This window comes from Leptidea sinapis, chromosome 11 (genome assembly GCF_905404315.1).
Source record: "Leptidea sinapis chromosome 11, ilLepSina1.1, whole genome shotgun sequence".
In the NCBI taxonomy this organism is placed as follows: Eukaryota; Metazoa; Arthropoda; class Insecta; order Lepidoptera; family Pieridae; genus Leptidea; species Leptidea sinapis.
In genome coordinates, this window is record NC_066275.1 from 4,911,814 (window position 1) to 4,937,660 (window position 25,847).

Consider the following 25,847-nt stretch of genomic DNA (forward strand, 5'->3'; position numbering starts at 1 on the left):
CTTTTTGCCATAGGACTTGTAGTTTTGCCGGAAATCGAGATAAACCGTTTTTTTCCCTAAAACCTCAAAACTCCCTACCTCATAATTTATTCTTACTTTCATTTTAGTTATAATCTCTTCACTTTCCAATAAGTTTCATCCTACTATTATTTTTTTCACTTTTTATCATTTTTAAAGGCTTCTGCACTGGTCTAAAAGGCTTAAAGGGTATTTAAAGGGGCAGTGACCTCCGGACAGCATCAGGGGCGACCAAACTTTTATGTTGCATTTATATAAATAATACTAATCATCCTAAATATCAATCATCGTATGAAACTTGTCATTATTTTACATTTAAAGAAATACTAGTCCCGTATAACCTACAAAACGGTGTACACTTTTACATATAATAATTCAACTGACCTATTATAATAAGATTATACAATATGCAAGTGGTTAAGTTCTTCTTATAATTATTGTCGACTTCTAATGTGGATCACCGTTATTATTGTTACAGGGTACACGTACATTACTTTGCACAATGGATCGGTACTTTTAATGATTGACAGTTTTACTTATTCAAAAGTTAACAAATTGTCGTGGTACTGCTCCAGTAAATCCAGGGGTTGCAAAGCCAGAGTGTCCTTTCTGAATCCTCATCTAAGTTCGACAGTACATAATCACCCACCACCGAAATATATGAAGATCTCAACTGGTGAATATATCAAATTGTCTTAAGTCTTAACATTGCACTCCCGCTGAGAGACAAGAACGAACAATATAAAATAAACAGATGCCGAAATTAAAAAAATGTGGTTTCTTTTGTGATGTGGAAAACTAAGATCTTTCAGATGATGGTAATTGATTCGCCCTTCTCATTACAACAATGCTGTGCCGCTCAGGATTCTTGAAAACCCAAAAATTATGAGCGGCAATTCAATTGCGATCGTCACCTGAGACATAAGATGTTAAGAATTATTTGCCCAGTTATTTCACTGACTACGACGCCCTTCAGACTGAAACACAATAACGCTTACAAATTACTGCTTCACGGCTGAAAAAGGCGCCGTTGTGGTACCCATAATCTAGACGACATCCTGTGCAAAAGAGCTTCCCACTGATAAAATTTAGATACCATAGGTACATAGGTATAACATTTTAAACATACTCGCAAATGATGGTCACATTAAAAACAAATTCCTACTAGAATGTCTCTTTACTTTGAACTTCCTCTTTTTCTCTCATGTCTTTACATTCATATTACGATTCATTTCGTCCCAGGAATGAGCATGTCCGACCCATTCTGCCGTGCGTTAAGTGATTGTTACATCAGATTTAGTAAATCACTGCTACGAAATAAGAACAAAATATCGTTCCAGATTTCCATTATGAATTGATCCCGTCGTCAAGAAGTACTAAAAATATTTTAGTATTCCAAGGTTATACTTTCTCGCAAAACCGCTCTTCCGGGAATTGGTATTGCTCCAAGCAACATAGCGGATGCAAGGCCAGGATCAATATGAATGCTGATGGTTTCATAATGAAGGTCAATGTGAATCACTCTCATGGGAAACCTAAAGTTCGGTAAGTATATACAAGTGTGTAAGCTAGAAAAAACTGTTAGATATTAGTGGTTTAAGTGCATTTATATTTATAATTTAAAAACATTTTTTTTTTAAGTTTACATTAATACTTAAATAAGTAATTGATAAATATTAATTGTTGTTGTTTACAAATTCAAAAATTATGATGCAGATGTTGCAATAAAAAGTGTCAATGAACTTGGCTTTCTTTTGTAAAAAACTATTTGTAAATCAAGTATTTTATTAGATTATCAAGAGCTTACACATTTCAAAGGATTACAAAGCGTGTAATTGTAACTGTGTTTGTACATTAGATTTAAGTAAGTTTTGCCAAAAACCATCTGTCTACAGCAAATAGCACCTCCGATGCAATAAATGGCTAAACCACAGTAGACATATGTACCAGTACGGAAACTCCCTACAGACGTTCGAAATGGCACACACAAACATGCGCATCGACGAGGCCCCTAAGCAGTTTTCGCGGTCAATACGAGTCGAGTGTCACGTTGTTATTTGTTTCCGCGATCTTTTTAAAAATGCCAGCGTATTGCGTGGTATACGGCTATTTGAACTCGGCTCCATCAAAACTCCAGTATTCGTTTTTTAAACTATAAAGTAGTATAGTATATAAGAATGATTTATTGTTATATTATAATTAGTAGGTAATCGAATAATAAGTCCTTGAGATCGATTATAATAAATTCGTCAACATGATTCACTATTTACACTAAGATGGCGGCTGCAATATTTATTATCATTTTTATGAGTGTGGTTTAATGGTTTTCTAGGATATTTTTTATAATTATTTATTTTAGACAAAAATACTTACCTACATATGTTTTGTCATGGTTTTCGTGAGTGTTGAAAGCAATACGAGCTAGTGCTGCCAAAATGAAAATTCAAGATGGCTGACTGCACAAAATTTTCAAGTTTATCGTCACGCGTGTCGTTTTCATGGTTTTCGAGGGTGCTAAAATAAATAGTGCTGTCAAAATGTAAATCCAAGTTCCATGAAATAATCAACTTTTTTATCATGGGTGTTTTATTCATGATTCTCGAGGATGTTGAACCCGATAATGCTGGCTTTAAAAGAAACGAAGACTGAAATAAAATTGGGTGTTCACTCCCGAAAATCTCGACACTCCTGAAAATCTCAAAAATGATACCCAGTTTGATCTTATTGTAAAAGTCACACCCGCCATCTCGGATCTCAAAATAGATGTCATATTCGTTATTGACTAGACGTGTTCGTGGGATGACAGCAGGACAGGATTTCTTAAGACTGTGGTAGAAGTGAAACTTCAACGGAAAAAGTTTAAAAACACATATTTCAAAGTTTCCCGTCAATATTTCAAAAAAAATATTTCAACGAAAATTAAAAAAAAAACATTCTAAAAAAAATATTTCCAAGAAAAACATTCATTAAAATGTTGTTTTAAAATTGAATAGACTTTAATATTGCATTATACACTGTATAGCTATCATACATACACTATACATAAAAATCTTACGCTTTTTACTTTTTTACGCTCTGCAACGCCCCATAAGGAACTTCGTTCCAAAACTTCTTTTTTAAAGTCGGTTAGAAAAATAACCTGACAACCCTATTGCTTCAATGGAGTGTACGCACATGTAGGTAAGTATTTTATCAACAAGGCTTAGTTTCTGTACTGATACATATGTCTACTGTGGCAAAACTTAATAATGTTGTCATTATTAAGTTTTGCCACAGACTATGACAAATATATCTCGCCTCCTGTCACCCGCAGTCCCCTGAAAAGTTCACGAAAATTTTATCCTTTAAAAAGTGTTTTATTTAAATATTTTGTATATCTGTTGAACAATGGCAAGAACTAGAAAAAGCAATTTATTGATTTGTTATTACGAATATTTAGTAAGTATGTTTGTGTTGCCCGATAATGATACGGTTGAGAAACCATTATATATACCCACAGTGGAGTAAGTAAACAGACGGGATGAAATGAAAGTCAACATAAATTATAGACATTATTATTGCACTGGATAATAGAACGATAACGAAATAAACTGCTGAATGTACTAACACTGTTTATATCAAGTGTAATTTAGTAAACCTGTTACTAAAAATATTATAAATGAAGTTTTTAATATTTGTTCCACAACAAGAGTTCAACGGCTGGAATATTTTATATTTGAATATAAGCTTTTAGTTTTATAATATTTATAACTCATTCTTACGTATGTTGGTTTTAAAATGAGTCTACAGATACAAGTCCTCATCAGCATAATAGGTTCATAAAGTCTGTTGCTCAAGAAAATCATCTATACTAATATTATAAAGCTGCAGTGTTTGTTTGTTTGTTTGAACGCGCTAATCTCTGGTACTACTGGTCCGATTTGAATGATTCTTTCAGTGTTGGGTAGTCCATTTATCGAGGAAGGCTATAGGCTATGTTTTTTTTTTCAAAATTAGGGATCCGTAATAAAATTGCTATTTTGTAACACAAGGTGTAAAATCGAAAACCTATTTTTGCGTGCGCTGCAAAAACTATTGACAATAGAACAAAATGATGTACAGGCTATAATAAAGGCAATATTTTATTACTTATAAAACTATCGCGTGAATTATACTTTATATGGCAAAACAACGTTTGCCGGGTCAGCTAGTTACATTATAAAATACGCACTCTTTGCTACCGACCTTTCCTATCCAAATCGATGTTCAATATTTCAACGTTATATTGCTCTCAAATTTATTTCGTTCGGAGGGAACGTTGCTTTAGAAAAGTACCTACTGATTACAAAATACTTTCTCATTTCAGTTCTGATCAAAAATAAAACAAAACAACAAAAGTATTTGCTTTTAAAAATAACGATGTGATGCATTCATGCTATCTTTTATAGATATGACATATATAATTTTCTACTATTGCAATACCATAAATACATTGCTTATATATATAAAATGTTAATATGTACATGAAAAGTGCGAAATAAATGATTTTGTATTTTTTATTTTGTACATTGCTTATATATATTTGATATATTCCATTTGGAGTATATGATAGTACAAAGTAGTATTATGGATACCAATTGGTCTGATGGCAATTTGGTCTGAACAGCAGGTCGTAGAAGGGAGACCGATATTTTTATTTATTTTTATTTGAGTCGTTAAGAAAATCATTAATGGCATTTGTTCGATCTGATGTAGCTTACTAGTTCTTTTTTTGCTCACAATTTTCAACGTCTACGTATTGTTCGCGGTTTTCTAAATACGATTTAAACCATTTGTGTGGTGTGACTCGTACACCTATGACGTAGTTTATTTAGTAATATGTCATATTGAACTTTGTCGTATAAATGCGTATGCCTTTGACTTGTCCAACATTATCCCTATTGCAAATTTTTTGTCATTTAGGATGTTATATAACTCTTACACGTATTTATAAACTGAAAAATTTATGTATTCAGTCTGAAGAGCGACAAGAAAAGATCCAACAGATGTAATTATCAAATACGAATTCGACCAGATGGTTATAATCAGCTGATTATAATATCTTATAAGATAGCACATGAAGCCATGGTTATATTGTAACAACAATTTGGTGACCTAGTTAATTTCAGATAAGTAAGTTGGCCGCCTAGATCTGTGACATCACACCCTGAAACCATTCTCTTACGGGCAATGTAAAGTCCAACGTTTATAGATACGTCGCATACGATTGAGATACTGGAAGTGAAGAAGCACATCTCTGCTTGCTCGAGTCCGTGGCAGCACCAACACCCAGGGAGTCCCCTCTTTTACAAAGGTGAATGTGGCTTCACACCAATATTAAATTATTTTGAATTAGGTACCTACTAACATTGTTTTTTAATTAAAACTTTACTAACAGAGATATGGATCTGATCCGAAATGAATGTTTTATTATTATTATTACTCGGGCTAGTCGCCTAATACCTTTGTCGTAAAAATTGTAACTACAGTATGGATCATATTCCAGTTATTGACAACATTTAAAAAAAATATAAGTTAAAAAATATGGTTCCTTTGTAGTTTGAAAAATATAACCCTAAATATTGTTATTTCATTTTTGCTTTAAAAGAAGTAGTTCTTAATGAATTACTCGTTTGTTCTTTTAGTATTGGCACATATAGTCACTTACCATTGGATTGATAATAATTAAACAGCTCAGTTCAAGTTCTTACTTATTACCTTTTATAGTTCTAGTAAAAAAGACACAGCTTCATTTGTATATTAGCTATAATGGCACCTTACAATTACGAAACAACTGAAGTAATCCTTTAGAGCAGGGGTGCTCAAGCTTGAACTGCTGGCGATCTACCTCTAAATTTGTAGACTACGTTCGATCGGCTCTGAGAGGCTTCAAGTATGTGTGATGAAGTATTGTCGTCTAGGTAGAGTGTCACGATGACAAAGATATTAGTTTTGCGCAAAATATACATTTTTTTAGTCAAGGTAAGTGTAGGTCTGCTCTTAAATGTCAATGAAAAAACTCATAATTATTATTCAAATTGCGAGTTTATTGGTTCTTACAGAACAAACGCGTAGCGCGACACTCATGTCCTGAGCATACTTTTCATAAGATGGTACGTAATTATCGATTTTAGTTTATAATACCGGTTTTTTTTCTCGAGATCGACTCAAAAAGCACTCGCAATCGACCTGTCGATCCCGATCGACCGTTTGAGCACCCCTGCTTTAGATAAATGATCTAGGGACCATATAATTATTACGTGATTGTTTATAATCCATGCAAATGAGGACTTCATGTCTCTATGCCAATTGGTTAGTAACGCTATTTATATTTATAACTAATATATATTTTGTTACCAATATATTAAGTAGAAATGAGAGATATATAATATTTATACTTATATATTGTAATAAAGATTTGTATCTACAATACACAGTTGAATCAAGTATAACAATAGCAATAACACAGTCTAATTAAGACGAAAAACAATATAGGCTGACACACAGTCCAGACACTGCCCTTGTGTGTTTCAAAATGAAAATTTGATGCACAGAGAAACGAAGGGTAGAATTTGATGCGTTTTTACCGTGATGACAAAAACATAATAACTTGACATTTCCTTATTTGAACATGTAATGACGCGATGCACACTCAACTGATACAATATAACAAGATACGTTTGAATCAAGGAAATAATTTTATAAGGATAAATATGGAAAGTTTATACGGTAACTAATATTTATATTAAAATAATGAGTAATCTGAATAACAATTTATACTAACAGTGACTTGAATTAATCTGATGTTACCTCGGTGATGTGTGGGTCGTCAACCTTATTTAGTTCTATTTTAACCAGATCAAAGAATAATAAGAACACCCCAGATGACGCAAAAATCCGCGCTTTTAACATGTATCAAATGAGCCAAGCTATAATTTATGATTCATCTTGAGGATAGTTAGTGTGTCTCTCTCGGAAGCGCTTCATATTTTGTCGCCATCTCTTTCTTTGGTTCGACTGTTCTGTTGGACTCATTTCACTTATCGGACGTATTTTCTTGTTTTCCTTTCTTCTCTGATATCTTGCTTTCTCTCGTTCTTTGTATTCAGCGTATCGTTCAGGGTCGTTCCTCATCCTTTCTCTCCTCACTTTGTCGTTATATCTTTTTCTTGCCAAAATTTGCTCACGCGTCATTTTTGTTTGAATCCAGTAGTTAAAATCTGAAATGAGGTACTGGTTAGTGCACGGTTTTATTTAAGAACAAGGAAGCAACAGCAAAAATATTCTTAAATAGTGACGTAATTAACTAGTAATTAATACAGTAAGGACCATGTCATTTAATTAGATAATATGCTCTGTTCTTCAAAAAAAAATTCAAGAACGTAAAGTAAATACTCGTAACAAATAATTTAATTTAGCTTATATTTTTAGGAAACAAATATTTAGAGTTCTCAAAGAAATACCTTCAGCCGATGAAGACAGAATTTAATGAAAAATTATCAAAACTGATAGGACGAAAGAAAAGCAATAGTATATATTACATTAATGAAGCACGTTACGAGGATTTCATTAATGATATAAAAGAAGTGAAAAATAGACGTCTTAAAACATACGAAGATTACAAATATTTAGCAAACTATGAAGTTCTGGAAATTAACGGAAGAGAAAGACTTGTAAAACCAAAAAATGATAGTGAAGTGATGAAATTTTATGTGAAAATAGATGAATTATTTGGAGTCTTGCACACCATTCATATATTGTTTGAGCACGCGAATAGAGATACTATGGACGTGGAAATAAAATCAAAGTACTGCAATATCTCCAAAGATGCTATTAAATTGTATTTATCGTGTTGTTATAAGTGTAGCAAGGGCCTGTAAAGCTTACAAATTTATCTGCAATGCTTAATAATTTATATGAATATTAAATTAAAATAAACAATATGTTTGGGTTTCACATTACTTGTTTTATTTCAAGAACTGTCGTCACAATTTTTTACTAATTCTATTTTCTTTACATTTAATTTTAAGACAACAAGACGCATTATTTTAGAGAATGAGTCTATTATATATATCTTGACGGTTACTTTCAAATGTATAAAAACATCTAAACTTAATTTCCCTGCAATAACTCATGAACGAAGAATATGAAAAATCTAAACAATTGCTTTTAAAGTTTAAATCCTCAGAAAACTTATACTGTTCTCTTTTTCAGTGAAGTTCATGTTTTCCCAGAATGGCGAGAGTCTGATAAAATTAGGAGACTTTACGTTTACAAAAAGGATTAACGCTGGTGACAGATGCTTTTGGTCCTGTTACACGCACAATAAGCATGGTTGCCAAGCAACTATTTATACTGAACAAGATAAATTGATATTTGCCAAGAACCATCACAATCACCCGCCGACAGAGTTTTTTGTATAATCTTATTTTTGTTTTGAGTTTAAAAGATAAGAATTATTCTAGTTTCAGTAAAATTTTGCGGGACTAATAGAACTTTGAGAGAGTTGGGTTCAAACATTGTTTACCACCAGACATAGGATTTTATTATGATCATATTTATTCAGTTTTTTGTATTATAAGTGCAGAAACTTAAAACTGTCAAACATTGTAACACTGGCCATAACCAGGTTAGTTAATACATTGTCGTTTACAAGTTAATTAATTTAATGATCAACTGGGTCTCTGTAGCACAATTTTGTACTTCACTGAATTCTTTCGGCTAAGTCTACATTTTTATGTGTGTTTTTACGATAAAGAAACCATTGTACCTTTATATTTTAATAATTCTTTAAGTTTTTACGCATAATGTTTAGAATTACTTCAGAATTACCATTTATTGTATAGTTACTAACATTGGTGCTTACATTGTGATATATAAGATATTGATCTCCGTTTACTTGCCTTTTCGTATTGTAAGTACAAATATAGTTAAATAGTGTATCATGGCAGTATTAAATGATCTGTATTCTTGTGCTCTCTTATTGTTGTAAGTAACTTCGAGTAAGTTTTCAAATAAAGATAATTTCTATTTGCGTTTTCTTTTAATTACATTAATATATCCGTCCCAATCGCATTAATTTGATATCCGCGTGGAATACCTCTACAGCTGTCCTCCCATCGCTTGCTTTTTCCTAGTGATGGAGATATCTCATTTGAGCTCTTGCTTAACTTACTGCGTACAGTCAATAATAAATTAATTTGAGTTTTTATTAAGAAAATAAAAAGTTAGGTGTTGTTATTCGCGGCTACATATTTTTAATATTTAAATTTGTTTTTAGAAGCGTTCTTCACGAAATCTCAAAAAGGAAAACCACTGCTACTCTTTGGAAATTATTCGTACTGTAAACAAACTGTATGTAAAGAATTCGTCCGCTGGGTTTGTTCAACGCATCTTCACAAGGGTTGCCGAGCTATCGCCAAGACAAACGGTCACAACATTGTTGCTCTGTCTGGAGTACATAACCACGACTCTTCTACATTGTCGAGAAATAAACGATACAACTTTATAATTTAGATAAGCTGTTGTAGAGAAGAGATTAAAATATAAGTAGTTACGTGTGGCATTATTTGGTAGAATAAATCGCCAATAAAAATCATACTAAAAAAGCTATGCTTAGCTGTTTTTCTGGATCTAAAATAATAAAAAAAGGGAAACTTTCTTCTTCTTTTTATTGTAATTGATTAATAATTTCATTTAACGTGATTTTATGTAGCTGTTCTATCTGCAATTAATTCAAATTATGTAGGTACCTAGTTAAATATTTCTAATATACTTAAATATAATAATAACTTAAATCGTCACTCCTCACTATTTTAAAAGATTTCCATTGTATATGTTAATATATTAACTAGTATCTTTTTGATATTTGATTATCACATTTTTGTCGGCATTCAAATGTTAAAGTCTACTAATAGACCAGTGTCGATAATTTTTGAACCCAAAAAAAAATACAGTAAATGAAACCCATTGGAAATGGAAGAGAATATAACAAAACTGAAAGGAAAAATAAATTACGGGCAATCAGAGATCGGGAAGTGGAAAAGGGGGGGGGGGGGGGTGTTTTAAGGTCAAAAACGGTTTATCTCGATTTCCGTAAAAAACTAAGTCCTATGGGAAAAAGTCAAATGTCAAAGTTGTAGGTAATAAAAAGAACTTTTATGTTTACAATTTTTTGCCATAACCTCAAACTTTATGTGAAAAATTCAAAATACCAACTTTTTGGTTTTTTATTTTTATCTTTTTCAAAATGAATATTTTTTTCACGTGATTTTGTGAAAATTTACCTTTTTATGTCCCAAATACACTGTAATTTATTAGAATTGAAATATTTATTTTTTCACCTTATTTTGACACACATATCGAAAAGAACCCTTATTTTCAATCGAAAAAATGGTGTCTTCTGTTCGCCAAAATCTCTACTTTCCGGTAGTGTAAAAAAATGTAATTGATTCTTTTCCATAGGACTTACAGCTTTGCCGGAAATCGAGATAAATAAATAATAAATGGCCGTTTTTTTTTTCATAAAACACCCCCCCCCCCCCCCTTTTTTTCATTTCCCTCAGACCTCAGATAGCCCGTAATTTATTTTTCCTTTAATTTTTGTTATAACCTCTTCCATTTTCAAAGGGTTTCATCCTACTATTATTTTTTTCACTTTTTATCATTTTCAAAGGCTTCAGCACTGGCCTATAAGTCTATTGAAACAGTTGGCTTCTTATGTAAAAATTAACGCTAGTTTGAAACTGATATATTTAGAGTGTTAGATGCGATGTCTAATAAAAATCTTGTATGTGTTACAAGTATGGTTGACGGTAAATACAAGTTTTCGTTGCACTTCGTTGATAAAGAGACACTAAGTTGGAAATGTCGTTAAAGAAGTCAAGCTGTAATCCATACGAATGCAGGAATACTGTTTTATACTAAACCTTTACATAATCGTCGTCCTTGAATAATCAATAAATCTTTAATTAATTATTGTTTTTATTATACATCTTGAATGTACACTTTTAAAAAGTTTCTAAACGACAATGTTTAAGTGCCTTGTTATATTTAGTCAGCACTGCTTTGTAACACCAAGTTATGCTGGTTATTCTTGTAAATAAAAAGATTATTGCATCTTCTTACAACATTTTAAATTGATTTGCAATATTCATTCAATTATTTTTGTTGAAAGGTGTTCCGGTGCCGCGGTATGCTTGGTCTCGGCAAGGAAACGCTATAATAATCCTGGGCGAGTACAGATTCAAGAAACGATCGAGACATATAAACCAGAAGAAAGAAGTCCATTGGGTGTGTAACAAATGTGACAAGGGCTGTAAGGCTAAGCTCACAACTATGAACGATGCTATTATCAAAATAAACAATATTCATAAACATGATGGTGTTAGGAAAGGGAGATGATGGTAAGAAGGAACGTACAAGGAAACTCTCGTAAAGATAAACATAGATATGACGAACTAATTGTGAAGAAATTGACGTTGTTACTTTTTAATTCGTATTTATTAAATATTTCGCCATATTCGCGTTTTTATTCCGTGAGCCACGCTCTCTTGAAATACCAATAACAGAAATTTTGCCTACCCTCAAAGTTAACTAACCTAGGTCAGTCTCTAGAGACATAGCGCGTGTCAGTGTCTTATGTTGAGAATGAATATTACACACATATAGATTAAGAACAGTATTGATTTTATGGCGTGCGATTTGGGAGGAAGGCGTTAGGTAAATATAAATCGACGGACATAATATGTATAGTAGAAAAACATGACTTTAGTTATTTTTTGGTAAGTTAAGAAAACAAGTTTGAACTTTAGTAACTTGGCTTTTAAAAAAAAAGTAAAAGGGTATCCCAGCTTCCAACTTTTACGTCGTAAACGAACAGTGAATCAAATTCAGATTAGATCACCATCGACTACGTATTTCTGGAATACCATAAGTGCGTTACAGGCAGTTAAAATATTGTAATCGAAACCTAGAGGCTTACTTAATTTTATTTACTGAACAATTATTATACATTCTATTTTTAATAAATTTTAAATATAAGTTACACTATTGCAATGTTTGATTAGTTAGTTAGTTAGTTAGTTAATTACGCTAATTTTCTGCTTTAATTTTCTGAAGTTTCTCTTTTCTTTTGTTAGAATTCAATTCTTCTTTTTGACGACGGAAAGAAACTTTTGTTTTTTTATCCTTCCTTTTTCTTTGATTACGTTTCTCTTTCCGCCACTGCTCCCGTCGCACTTTTTGCTCATCTTCTGTTAGTTCAGATATTCTTTTCCGCTTCCATTTCACCAAATTCGAAGAATTCTGTCTTAATGTTTGTTGATATTCATATTTCATGCGTTCCACATTTGTAAGGTAGCATTCGAAAATGGATTCTAAAAATAGATAATAATAGTTGTAATAAATATATTGTAATACATTAAGAATATAAAATAAGTAGTTTTGTCCCTATAAATAATATTACTGTGGTTTAATGAAAAAAAATTATTACTCATTTTGATATAATAAGGTATATATAAGAGACTCCAAACTAAAATTTTATTTAATGGTTTATTTACATAATAATAACAATAAAAGTTTGAGTTTGTGTGAAAGCTGATGATATAAATATGTCCTCACGTGTTCTCAATTTTTGTTAAAAAACTAGAAACCAAAAAGATAGTATCTATGTATCTATAGGTACTATTTAATGTATAAGTTTTTCTATAAATTGCGGAATCGGAATCCAAACTTGTAATGGAGTTAATAGTTTATAATGGCTTCTTGATTGTTATATATTTATATATATCAGACAATATTGAATACTTCAATTGTATTTGATGAAATGATTACTGCATTATCAGTATATATATATGTGTGTTTATTGTGGACTGTATAATAATTATAATGAAATTAAGATAGTAAATAAGTTTAGTAAAGTTGGCTTTTAGGACAATATACATTCATATGTTCATGAATTAAACGGTGCACGTAATGTAAATGTATTTTCAAGCGACATCATAATAATATAATATTTTAATTGTTAGTATTTTAGTTAGGTTGTTATTGGAAAAAAAAGCTTTTAAACAAGAATTTAATACAAATAATGAATATTTAACAAGAAATTAATATACGATTTTAATTTGTATCAAAATGATGGACGGTGCGGTATTCGTCACGTCCTAACACTCTTAGCAACTAAAACATCCGCATGCCGCGTGATCCGTTAATGTTCAACTCTCGGGCTTGGCTCCGCTTTGTAATTAAATTTGTACATGATTGACGATATCAATATTAAGCCCCTTATTCATAATAGTCTGCTAACTTAAAGCATTGCTAATTCTCACTCTGTCTTCTTCTATTGACCTAAGTCAGAATGAGAAAAAACACTCCTAAGCGGCTGTTTAAAGTTAGCAGACCATTATGAATAAAGGGGTAAGGGATTAAGATCCCAGAGGTGAGTGAGGGTTAGATCACTTAAATATAACAAACTGTTAACAAATAAATATCTAAGTCAAGAATTTTTTGAATTGTTAAAGCCCTATACAATAACGATGTAACATAATTTAGACCAACTTCGTGGTGTTGGTTGTTCTGGTGAAAACTTTGAACTAGTTTTACTTTTACTTTTTTGTATATACAGTTCTAAGATTATTAGCTTGAAAAGCAAAAGTAAAATATGTATATGTAACATCTTGTATTTTTATGTACATTCCATTACCATTAAGATTTATGATAATAAGTTAGATTATCTTCAATATTAAGTTTTATATTGTAATGTATCATCAGAAATGAAATAAAACTGGAACTAAAAAGTATATATTGAAACTATAAGTTAATGTATACATATATACAACGCCGCTCGGAAATGTTTTGACGACCTTTTAACAGGCGATTATGAGTGTAGTGTTAGTTGTACATCAATGGCTAATCTAAATAAGTATTATGTAGGTACGAATGTTATAATTCAGAAATTTATAATTTACAAAACCTGTTATGATTTGTACCGACTATTTATTATACAAATTGATACATCTACTGCACTCGTTCTCTTTTGAGACTTTTTTGGCATAAATCATTCTTTTTCTTTTTTTTTAACTAGACTAAGTATGTCAAAACGTTAGAAATGACATCAAAATGAATTCTATAGGAATCAATTTTGAGAAAATAAATGCCTTTTATAGATTAAAAAGAAAAAAATAGCATCGGGTTTCTTCCCACTTCTGCTTATTAAAGCTCAACTTTTCCCAAGTGGTTGTAAAATATTATTTTATATTACAGTTATTTTGACCTTAGTGATTAAATTATTTTTCTTTCTTTCTTACTAATTTATATAGAACCTATTAGAACTACTGCAGTATGTAGTATATTCGCTTAAGACTTAAGCCACGCTCCAGTATATTATATTGCTGAAACCCTAAAATACCGTCAAATCGCTCGATACCCACGCAGTTGTATTCCGAATGTCGCGCGATATTTTTTTCAGCGAGCCATTTTGTTTAAATTTACGAACCAGCTTTGGCTTGTATGCGCTTCCCACAAAATCTCATGGATAAAAAGCACGGCAGTATAGCTGTAATGTGGCTTAAGGCTTACAGTCTGTATCAAAAATAAATAGTTGTTCTTTAAAATAGTAATTCAGTATTTTAATATAGTTTAGTCATACTGTTTTCATTTATTTTTATAATTTACAGGAGTATTCCTGTATTCGCATTTTTGTGTAACGAAAGACAATGTCAACCAATGAGCATTTCATAGCTTTATAAGTCATAACAGATCTGACACATATTTATGTTATTTTGTGGTTGTCAAACCAAAATCTGCAATGTTTTAGAAGTAAACTTAAAAGATATTCACAAACAAGTTTTCCTGAAAAACATTAAATGAAGGTTTATGTTTTAAAGTGTTTTCTTTCAAAGCTATCGCTGCTATACGTAAACTTATTTGTCTTTTAAGCATGTTAATATAAAAGTTTAAATATTATTATTATTATTTTTTTATTATTGAATAGGAGGTCAAACGAGCGTACGGGTCACCTGGTGTTAAGTGATCACCACCGCCCACATTCTTTTGCAACACCAGAGGAATCACAAGAGCGTTGCCGGCCTTTAAGGAAGGTGTACGCGCTTTTTTTGAAGGTACCCATATCGTATTGTCCCGGAAACACCGCACAAGGAAGCTCATTCCATAGCTTTGTAGTACGAGGGAGAAAGCTCCTTGAAAACCGCACTGTGGAGGACCGCCACACATCCAGATGGTGGGGATGAAATCCAAATTTCAATAAAAAACAATATTTCAATTAAAGTGAAAAATAATCACGTAACAGATTTTAAGAGGTCAAGTCAAGGGCACATAACAGGTTATAATGTAAAAGAATATTGAAATTACGTAATTATTATTGTTTATGTATAAAATTACCGTATTAATTATAATTAAATTTAAGACAATCATAAAATTGATGGTAGTCACAATCTATAAATAGTTTTAACTCTTGAAGTTAATTAAACTTGGATTTAGTTATTTCCAGGGGACCATCATTCATCAAACAACGCCAGATGGCATTTAAATGATCTGATATCATTTACTGTTAGTATATAATATAATGTTTTACTGTATAGTGGACACTACTAACGTCCGTGATAGTGAGTCCCTTTTCTAAAATGAATTGTTCAACTTCTAATTTAAAAAAATAAGCAATGTCGCTCAATGTACTACTCGCTGATACCTTATTTCTGTTGTGACAAATACATCCATCACGTGATGTTTTTATAAGTTCTCCTTGTGGTTTTAAGGTAATCAATTTAACAGATTATAAATTCGTTGGATGTTACTCCTCGCCTCCTCCACAACAAACATCGCACTGGTCCTTTCTCGGTTTGCGAATGTTGAATCAATTGTTCGTTTTTTAGCAATATATATGACTTGATCTTATGTTTGTCAGGCTTTTATGTTTACGTTCAATGTTTATTTTACGGTTTGGCAAATGGAAAGACACACTTTAAAAATATTCACGTTTTATGTACTTACTTCTCTGTTAATATGCGTCGTTTGGTACAAAGATGAATAAATTAAGGCATTAAACAGTTATTTACAATAATATGGTAATCAATATAAGCATTCATTGATTATAACAATTATATATTTATAAAACTTTATTCTAAAACTATACTACTATTTATCTTATAATAAAGTTATCTCGTAAATATTAATTAAATGTTAAATGTAACATGCCACTGCTGTTTTCTGAGAAATAATCATTATTATAAATTTTGGTTCACTGAATAAATTTATGAAATTATTTTGTGTTTTATTTATCTGATAGCCTTTCTTGATGTTTAAATTTTAATTAATATATTTCGAATTACTCCATGAAAGACAAAACATGTATAGTTTGCTAATTTACTACTTCTTATTCTAAGGGAATATAGTTATATAATATTAAAATTTGGAATGAAATATATAAAATTATCTAACCTTTTATTCACAACATGACAATGCCTTTACTTAACTATATTAACAATACTTAATATGATTACATGAGGTTAAAACTATTACTACGAATATTATATTTAATTATAAAATTTTGAAAATTGTATTGATATCAATACGAGTGGTACCTTCAAAAAAGCCTATTCTGACCTATAAGGCCATAAATGCTTATCTTCTCTCACCAGAGAAATCACAATAATATTACCCATGTCTAGAATGTACTATTTGAATTTCGAATGTTATATTTTTTAGTAATAATAAAAACAATTGGCGGGAAATCATTTGTCAATTGTTTTTTATCACACATCACAGTTCTACGGACGCAACGAAAATGGAATTAAGTCGAAAAGATTTAAGAGCGATGATTTTTTTATGATTTTAAAAGTTCTCTCTCTCTCTCCGCAAGACTGTGCCGCTGTGTTACAATTTGGTGATACATGGAATAAAGATCCCCACAACAACACAGTTCGTAGTACTTAACAAATACTTCATTATTCAGATGAGAGAACATTATACCTGTGATATGTCAATTGTTCGTGGTAACGACCATTACTTAATTGGTTACAGTGAGAGCAGTTTACGACCATTTTTAGTGCGCTATACAATTAAATAGGACCACATGACGTCACAGTCAACAAGCAACACACACTTCATTAGATTCAGTGAAACAGGTGAACATTACGTCACTTAAGTTCGCCACTTTAATTAATTTGAAATTATTCATTAATTAACAATTTCCTTGCTAGATGTCAAAAAGTATTCAAAATTAAGACGGGGCTGCATAAACTAAATTTAGTAATAACAAACATGTTAATGTGTTGCATTTTACAATTCTTAGATGACGTCATTACTTTAAGTGTTAACCGTAACCGTCCCATTTTCGCCGGTTAAAACTATTGTTAATGTTAAATAGCGACTTGTTAAAAGTTTCAAATAAATATTCGATATTGACCTGATATTTCACTTTTTAACTTTAAATATGTGATATGCGATGTTTTAACGCATTCCGCAGCCTATGTTAGAGTCAGCGTTACTGTCAACGTTAAACCCAGGCATAAAGTCTATATATAAGTCTATGTCAAGTAGACAGCTGATTCGTGCTTTATGTCTTCTAGATCATCATCAATGATGAAGATATTATTACAATACAAATAAGGGTCTCACGATATTCATACAAAACCACCGAAAATAATGAAAACTGTTATCTTCCCAAGCTAATTTATCGTCGGATCTCAACACGGAGGGTGGTTATGTGTGTTCTTTATTTTAATTACTTTATCATATAGTGTTACAACAGCTGCAGTACATCCCTTTTTCTGTTTAGGACACCTCCATCGAATTATTCCTGAAGAGTTTTGTGTATGATAACTGTAGTTATAATCATGAATTTCTATATATTTTACACCTCTATTTGTGTAGTATATCTCTATTACATCTGTAAGGAAAAGGTAAGTTATAAATCAAAAGAAGACCTAAAAGAACGCACGTTGAAGACATCCCTATTTTTAACCGACTTCAAATAACAAAAAAACAGTCTCTCTTTAAAAAACTATTCCAAAACGTAAAATATGCAATAAAAAGAAAAAATATAATTGCGTATTCTTCTACAACATAGTAATCAAATTATTTTTAGAGTTCTCCGACGTAAAATGAAATGAAAAATATTGGACTATCTAAAAGTCAATCAAATTATAACGACAATATAATGTTTATACAATTATTGTTATTTTTGGAGTCGGTGTCAGCCAAGGTAGGTTTGTAAATACATTCATAGTTATAGGTGAGATGTGCTTCTGTCGTACGTGCGACGTGAGGAGGCGAGAATCCCTTCTCATGGCGCGAGCTGTTCGCATGTTGTTTTGCATTGCCAATGCACGGGTGTCGAGTTCCGCGTGACGTTCAATGGTGACAGCTCGGCGTGCATTCGTAACCTATCGACGAGTAGTCATCGAACAAGACAGTACAGGTCGACGGTTGGATGACTCCAATGAGCTATCACCTGAGTACAAATGAAAAGAAGGCAAGCACGAGAAGAAAGTTAATTTAAAATACTGTGGTTGTTCTGGTAAAAAGGGTACCACAGCGGCGGCTTTTTCGGCTGTGAAGCAGTAATATGCAAGCATTATTGTGTTTTGGTCTGACGGGCGCCGTAGGGAGTGAAATACTGGGCAAATGAGACTTAATATCTTATATCTCAAGGTGATGAGTACAATTTTAGTGCCGCTGAGAATTTTTGGGTTATACAAGAATCCTGAGCGACACTGCATTGTAATGGACAGGGCGTATCAATTACCACCAGCTGAACGTCGCACTACGGAGAAACGCTAGCCATCCAGATTGTGAGGAATATAATTGAGATTGTAACGTGTGGAGCTAAGTTGAAATTGGTTCGCGCGAATCAGGTCCAAACTGCTCTTTCGAACGCTCCCTGTGATAAATGCACATCAGAACAATGACTGTGCGTAACGGCAAGTGATGGATCAGTTTTGACATCTGGTACTAAATAATATTTTTTGTTATAATGTGACTTATAGCTTTTACCATAAGATATGCAGAGGCCCTTTTTCAACGAGAAGGACTCTCACATTTAGGATTCTTTGACGTATTTGTCCAGCTCAAAGAGAGCGAACTTTTAAGCCGTTTTGCTGGTTTGGGGCAAGTTCAAGCTCATGAGTAAGTTTGTTCGGGTGGACTTCTAAACGAGATTCAAACACAAACAGACATATTAAAATATATTTTATATAGGATGATTGTGTTGGTACTTCCCATGCAATACCATGTCTTCGAAAGTTATCACGGAAGCAGTGCATCCATTACTCTGTTTTGGACATCTCCACCTTTTCCTACCACTAGGAGTCATCTTGTGAAAACTGTATTTATAATTGTTAACTTCGATCTTCTCTACGCCATTAGCCTTGGAGATTCTAAAACTCGGCAAATTCTGTCGAGCATCTGTTAAAAAAAATATATTTATAGTTCTTAAATTAAAATCAAATATACTTACACAAACTCCGAGGTACAACCATAATAAATTCAAGGGCAAAAAAATATGAATTGTAGCATATTTAAAAAAAAACTGGCTATCTTTTATTATATATTATCTTTCTATTATTCTATTATATTTTTTATAATATTGTTACAAATCATCACAAAAACAACCTATTGAAAGATATCATCCCTTTCAGAAATAATAAATTGCTACGATTTATTTATAATTCAACAGAATAGGCTTTAAATCCTTCTAGAATGTATTTATCTATACAAACAAGAATCTATGCAACAAGCCTTTACAAAAAAGACCATAATTTATGTGTCAGGCCACCATCAAGTTCACAAATTTGGACTTAAGTTACCGGCAAGAGTAATAGTAAGCATTTCTTGCAGAATCCATATTCATTGTGATTGTTTGTAGATCTTTAATTCTTCCATAACTTTTTAGGTAAATTCGAATGTGCAAACATTAACTTATACAAAAACAAGTTAAGAATGTTTTTATATATTATTTATATTGATATGAGAGGAACCTCCAAAAAAGCCTACACTGACCTAAAAGCACGTAAATGCTTATCTTCTCTTGTCCTTTTCCATAAAAACTCTATCACCGTTTCCAAGCTGTCTTTCAACACCAGAGAAATCACAAGCGTGTTACTCAAGTCTAGTAGCATAGTCTAGTCTAGTCTAGTGTTCGCAGGCAAAAATTGTGTCCATGGTAGGATATTAGATTTTGTTGCAAAATTTGGTGATAAATGGAAGAAAGATCCCCACAGCTATAGTACTTAACAAATACTTCATCACGCAGTGCGTATTGAACACTTACTGTCTTATAATAAACGCAATGAAAAGTTACTCCAAGTTTAAAATTATACTCCCTATTATGTAATTCTGTAATGACAAAGGCAAGATAACATATAGTTTTAAATTTGAAATAACTTTAAACTTCGCGTTTATTAGTAACACAGTTAAAGTAAAGATTAACTACATTATTCCTATGGAATATCAATTGTTTGTGGTAACGACCACTATTTAATTGATCATAGCTTGAAACTATGTTTAGTGCACTAATATAGTTAAATAGCACCACATGACGTCACAGTCAAGAATCAACGCACAATTCATTAGTACCCTGTTATATTATCACTGGACCTGACGTCCGCGTCGATGACGTCACATCGTCGCTTAACGGTGTGCAAAAAAAGCATCACTAGGATATTATTAATAAATAAACAACAATTTTGAAGTGAACCCTCTTTAGAATCGTTGTCATAGGAAACTCGATGAAACGAAAAAACGGGACGATAGAGGCGCCGTTGCCAGCTATTATTTATAAAACTATTATTTTGGCCGCCGCGGCAAACTATGATTTCAACAATATGGATATCGTATCCGAGGCTCTCGAGGGTGCAGAGAACGAATTTGGAATCATTTTTGAAATCCAAGATGGCGACCACGCAAAACTATGATTCCAACAATATGGATATCGTATCCGAGGTTCTCGAGGGTGCAGAGAAACAATTTGGAATCATTTTTTAAATCCAACATGCCCGCTGCTCAAAATTATGATTTCAACAATATGGATATCATATCCGAGGTTCTCGAGGGTGCAGAGAACGAATTTGGGATCATTTTGGAAATGCAAGATGGCGACCACGCAAAACTATGATTTCAATAATATGGATATCATATTCGAGGTTCTCAAGAGTGCAGAGAAGGAATTTGGGATTATTTTTAAAATCCAAGATATTCGCGCATCCTAGCGCAAAATTATATTTGGGGCTATACGTTTGTGTGGTGGTTATTATTCTATTGTATATTTGATCATCATCAATGATGAAGATATTATTACAATACAAATAAGGGTCTCACGATATTCAAACAAAACCATCGAAACTAATGAAAACTGTTATCTTCCCAAGCTAATTGATCGTCGGATCTCAACACGGAGGGTGGTTATGTGTGTTCTTTATTTTAATTACTTTATCATATAGTGTTACAACAGCTGCAGTACATCCCCTTTTCTGCTTAGGACACCTCCATCGAATTATTTCTGCAGAGTTTTGTCTATGGTAACTGTATGTATAATCATTAATTTCTATATACTTTATGCCTCTATTTGTGTAGTGTATCTCTATTGGATCTGAAAGAAAAGGGTGAGTTTTAAATCAAAAGGAGAAGAACAAGAGCTAAAAGAACTCAATATTATGTGAATTACTGACGAATAGAAATAGCTGTAATTGGTAATTAAAATGGTTATAATCATATTTAATTCAATACAACATAAACCTTATCTTTATTCACAACTAAAGTCTATTTCTAAATCACAATAAAACAGCTCTATAAGTAATTTCTCACAAATTTCACATGCTTAATTTTTTATTGATGATCTTCTGTCTAATACGAGTATGTTATTTGAATATTGTGAACGGAATCTCAACTGAACTTTCGAATATATTTCAATCATAATTCACTTCCTTATTTCAATAACAGATCTAACATTTTTGGAATTTATTTCTCGATCAATTTTTTGATGACTTTTTAATTTGTATGAATGTTGATAAACGTTCCCTAAACTATACGGATTTAGAAATGACTCACTGATGGCCTTAAATCTGTATTCAAAATAATCTTAAACAGGTAGAGATTTTATATTTAAAACTGCTGTTAGATATGCATCTTTAGATCTTATTTATTTTATGAAAATAAGGGAAGAGACAAGCAATACGTTCAGTAATCGAGACAGCTTGCCCATTACAATGCAGTGCCAATGCAGGATTCTTGAAACAACAAAAAATTCTGAGCGGCATCACAATTGCACATCACTAGTCACCTTGAGACATAAGATGTTAAGTCTCAATTGCTCAGTAATTTTACTAGAAACACAATAATGCTTACACATTACTGCTTCACGGCAGAAATAGGCGCCGTTGTAGTATCCATAATCTAGCCGTCATCCTGTACAAAGGAGCCTCCCACAATAACAGTTGCAGTAACAACAGTTTTGAGTATCTGTAAGTAGTTCTTCACGACTCATTGCTGCTCAGTTAAGGTATCAACAAAACGTTGGTCACGTCTACGTCTTTCTAGAGAAAGAATCCAGTTTCATCTAATCTATATAATAAGACCGGGTTTTAACTGAAAAGGGTCTTATTATCAAGAATAAGAGAGATCAAACAAAAGCGTTGATTAAAGTGGACAAAAACACAAGTAATACAATTTTGCCAAACACCCAGCTTCGTACTAAACATTTATGGAAGAGATCCCTGTCAATTTTAATTAAATCTGTTTTACGTGGGAACGGAGCATATCACTGATCCTGTCACATCATAGCTCAGTGTAAAGCAAGTAGATCTGAAGTTACGATCATTGTCGTTTCCGTATTATTGAAATATTTCAGACGGCTCGATTTGGATTATAATTATATTGCGCGTCCTGTGGGTGAGTGTTGTGTAGTGACGTCACAGCGGTCACTCACCGCAGCGCTTGTTTTACACAGTCATGAACGTCCACAAATTAATTATCATTGATAACGATATTGACAATTAAACTTCCTTGATGAAACAATAACGATGATATCACTAAAATTTCCGATACGTTTTCTTTAAGTTATGCTCCATTCATACTGTAAAAGTATTTTATTTATTTTTTATGGAAAAGGAAAAGGAGAAGACGCGACCGGAGGGTTACATGGTGTTAAGTGATCACCGCCGCCTACATTTTCTTGCACCACCAGAGGAATCAAAGTTGCAAAAATCTCCTGTAGAGTCGTTCGATCACGTGACGTACTAATTTAGTGAAACTTAGCGGAGTTAACATTAAGGAGCGTCGTTTATAACATTTGAAATAACAACGGAGTTTATTATTAAATATTATATTAATCTTTACAATGATGGTCCCCCGGGGGGTGGTTGTGTTCATTTTTCTGTGCTATCACATCGTTACTGAACGTGACAGCGGTTGCCTTGCATCCTCTGTAACTATTCTTCGAGCATCGCCATGTCCTCTTCTGGCCAAACGAATTATTCATCGTATACTTGTAGCCACCTAACATAAGAACCCAATATCCTCGACGAGTCATATAAATTTCAGCATCTGTGAAATAAATTAACAATTAGCTGATATATAATATGTCATTTTTCTTACTTTTCACAGGTACAATGTGACACGAGTTTTTTTTTATTTCTACAATAATTTACACACACTCACAGAAGTAAAAACTTGATAACAATGAACGCAATACATTGTTTAGTACTAATATATTAAATACAAGAGAAGATCTAAAAGGAATGATAACATGAACTCACTAAGAGAAAATGTGTACAGCATATCTGAAAGTTTTCTTTAAGAAGCTTATCCACTACTTAAAGACCTCAAGACCTCTATAGGTCGAAATAAGACCAGCTTAAATGATAAATTACAGTAATATATAGTTAACTTGTTCCAATTATTCCACAAATAAATTGCTAAAATCGACATGAAGCGTTTGACGTTCCGTAGAGTTGTGAGAGTGGTGTCACTGGATCTTCTACGTCACATGTGGCGGGAGAGTATGGAGGACTTGTTCAGATTAAAATCCGAACTTCATGATTCGTCGAAATGTGAATTAATTAAATTAAAAACCATGACTTGCTGTTCAACTAACTGTTATTGTCAACATCAAATAAACTTTATTCAATTAAGCTTAAACAAAGCACTTTTGAATCATCACTATAAATATTTTTACTAAATTACTTAATCTATCATCAAAAGTAGAACATACAAGAGACTCAACGGCCACTTTTTTCAATCTTCAGTCTTTTTTAACAATGGCTCTATTGTGTAAATACAAAAGTAAATACATTATAGTTAGATATTTAAAAAAAAATATTATAGATTTCCAAAAGTTGACACTTCAAATTTATCTGTTTATTACGCTGTCGTTCTAAATAAGATCTTGTAACTGAACGTGTTTAGAAATATTAAAAAGGTTTTATTTCAAGGAGTAGGTACTTCTAAAAGTAAGGATCTTCATTATGTAATTAACTAAATATTTACTTGAGATGGATTATAGATACTGAAATATCTCTAAAAGGCCAATACAATTAATTACCAAAAGACAAAAAATAATAATATAAACAAGAATTGCATATTTTAATAGTTATGTCCAATAACAATAACTCTTCTATTTATTTATAATCCTAAATATATATTATATTTATATATTACATAATATTCAACATACTTATGTATACATTAAAATATAGTATTCTACAGATATTGTAATATTATATTCCTATTTAAATTTAATTTGACATATATTATCTAGGCACTTGGTAAAAATATGTAATGAATGAACAAAAGCCACAATATAAAGAATAGAATAGAACCTTAAGTTGTTACATATACCTACTACATTGTAAACATTGAGTCGGCGAGTTTTTAAAAGTGGTGCGGACTGCGGACGGTCTGTCCAAATCTTTTTAACACTTGTTTGCATCTAACGGGCTTCACAACTCGGTTTTTTAAGTTAAGTTGGCATACCTTTAAAGTATATTATATTAGTCTGATAACTGTAGAGCTACAATGGTTTCGTATTGGCAAGATTTTGTCGTATTACTACGCCATTAAATATGCCACTCGATCGCCCACGAAGAGGTCCCGAATAGTAAGTATGCTCACATGATTAGGTTATGTTATGTGGTGTATAACCCGTGTGTAACCCACTCACTAGATTTAATTATATTTATTAAATTTGATATTAAAATAACTTATCATCTATTAAACAGATGTGGGATGGTTGCTTCCTATCTTACTTAGACTTGGTATAAAGTTATACGTCATAATAAACCAAGAATATGCAAAATGTTTACAAATAGACATTTTTGCTTATTCGGACGTAAAACGTTTCCCGCTTTTATTTGCAAGGCTGCTTGACATGCGGAAATTTCGGAATTATAATTTTATTGATAGTGTTGTCAGCGATATAGTCAACATTTTGCACATCCTTGGTTTATTCTCAGAAATATCTTTACAGCAAGTTTGTAAGGCCGTAAGTGAACTAGTAATATTGTTTAGAGTAACTTTGGTGGTTATGCTCATGTGTAACCACAGCGTCATTGTCAAACATCATAACTTTAGACCGGCACCCGAGAGAATGTCGCACGCAGCGCCACCACGTGGTCTCGTTGGAGCGTTTTAACATCCCGTACCTATAGTTGTTGTACAGCAGCACTGGCCTTCCCCTCACTGTTTTGATGACGAACTCTGAAAATATAATACACCTTTATAAATGTGTGTTCACCCACATATATAACAATCGATCTTAACGTTTTGTCAACTTTATGTTGTAATCATTAACTGACCTCATC

The 25,847-nt window shown here is 32.2% G+C and overlaps 3 long non-coding RNA genes across 3 annotated transcripts; 1 reads left to right on the forward strand and 2 right to left on the reverse strand.

Moving 5' to 3' along the window:
- The first annotated feature begins 548 nt into the window (after positions 1–548).
- LOC126966776 (uncharacterized) lies at positions 549–7,992 on the forward strand. The gene is made up of 4 exons (XR_007729797.1): positions 549–694; positions 1,359–1,563; positions 5,156–5,350; positions 7,468–7,992. It is a non-coding gene; the product is annotated as an uncharacterized LOC126966776 (long non-coding RNA).
- On the reverse strand, positions 5,735–12,515 carry LOC126966793 (uncharacterized). The gene is made up of 2 exons (XR_007729813.1): positions 12,129–12,515; positions 5,735–7,256 (listed from the first exon to the last, which is right to left on the reverse strand). It is a non-coding gene; the product is annotated as an uncharacterized LOC126966793 (long non-coding RNA).
- A 10,840-nt stretch (positions 12,516–23,355) lies between these two features.
- On the reverse strand, positions 23,356–25,735 carry LOC126966800 (uncharacterized). The gene is made up of 2 exons (XR_007729820.1): positions 25,689–25,735; positions 23,356–23,592 (listed from the first exon to the last, which is right to left on the reverse strand). It is a non-coding gene; the product is annotated as an uncharacterized LOC126966800 (long non-coding RNA).
- Positions 25,736–25,847: the final 112 nt, after the last annotated feature.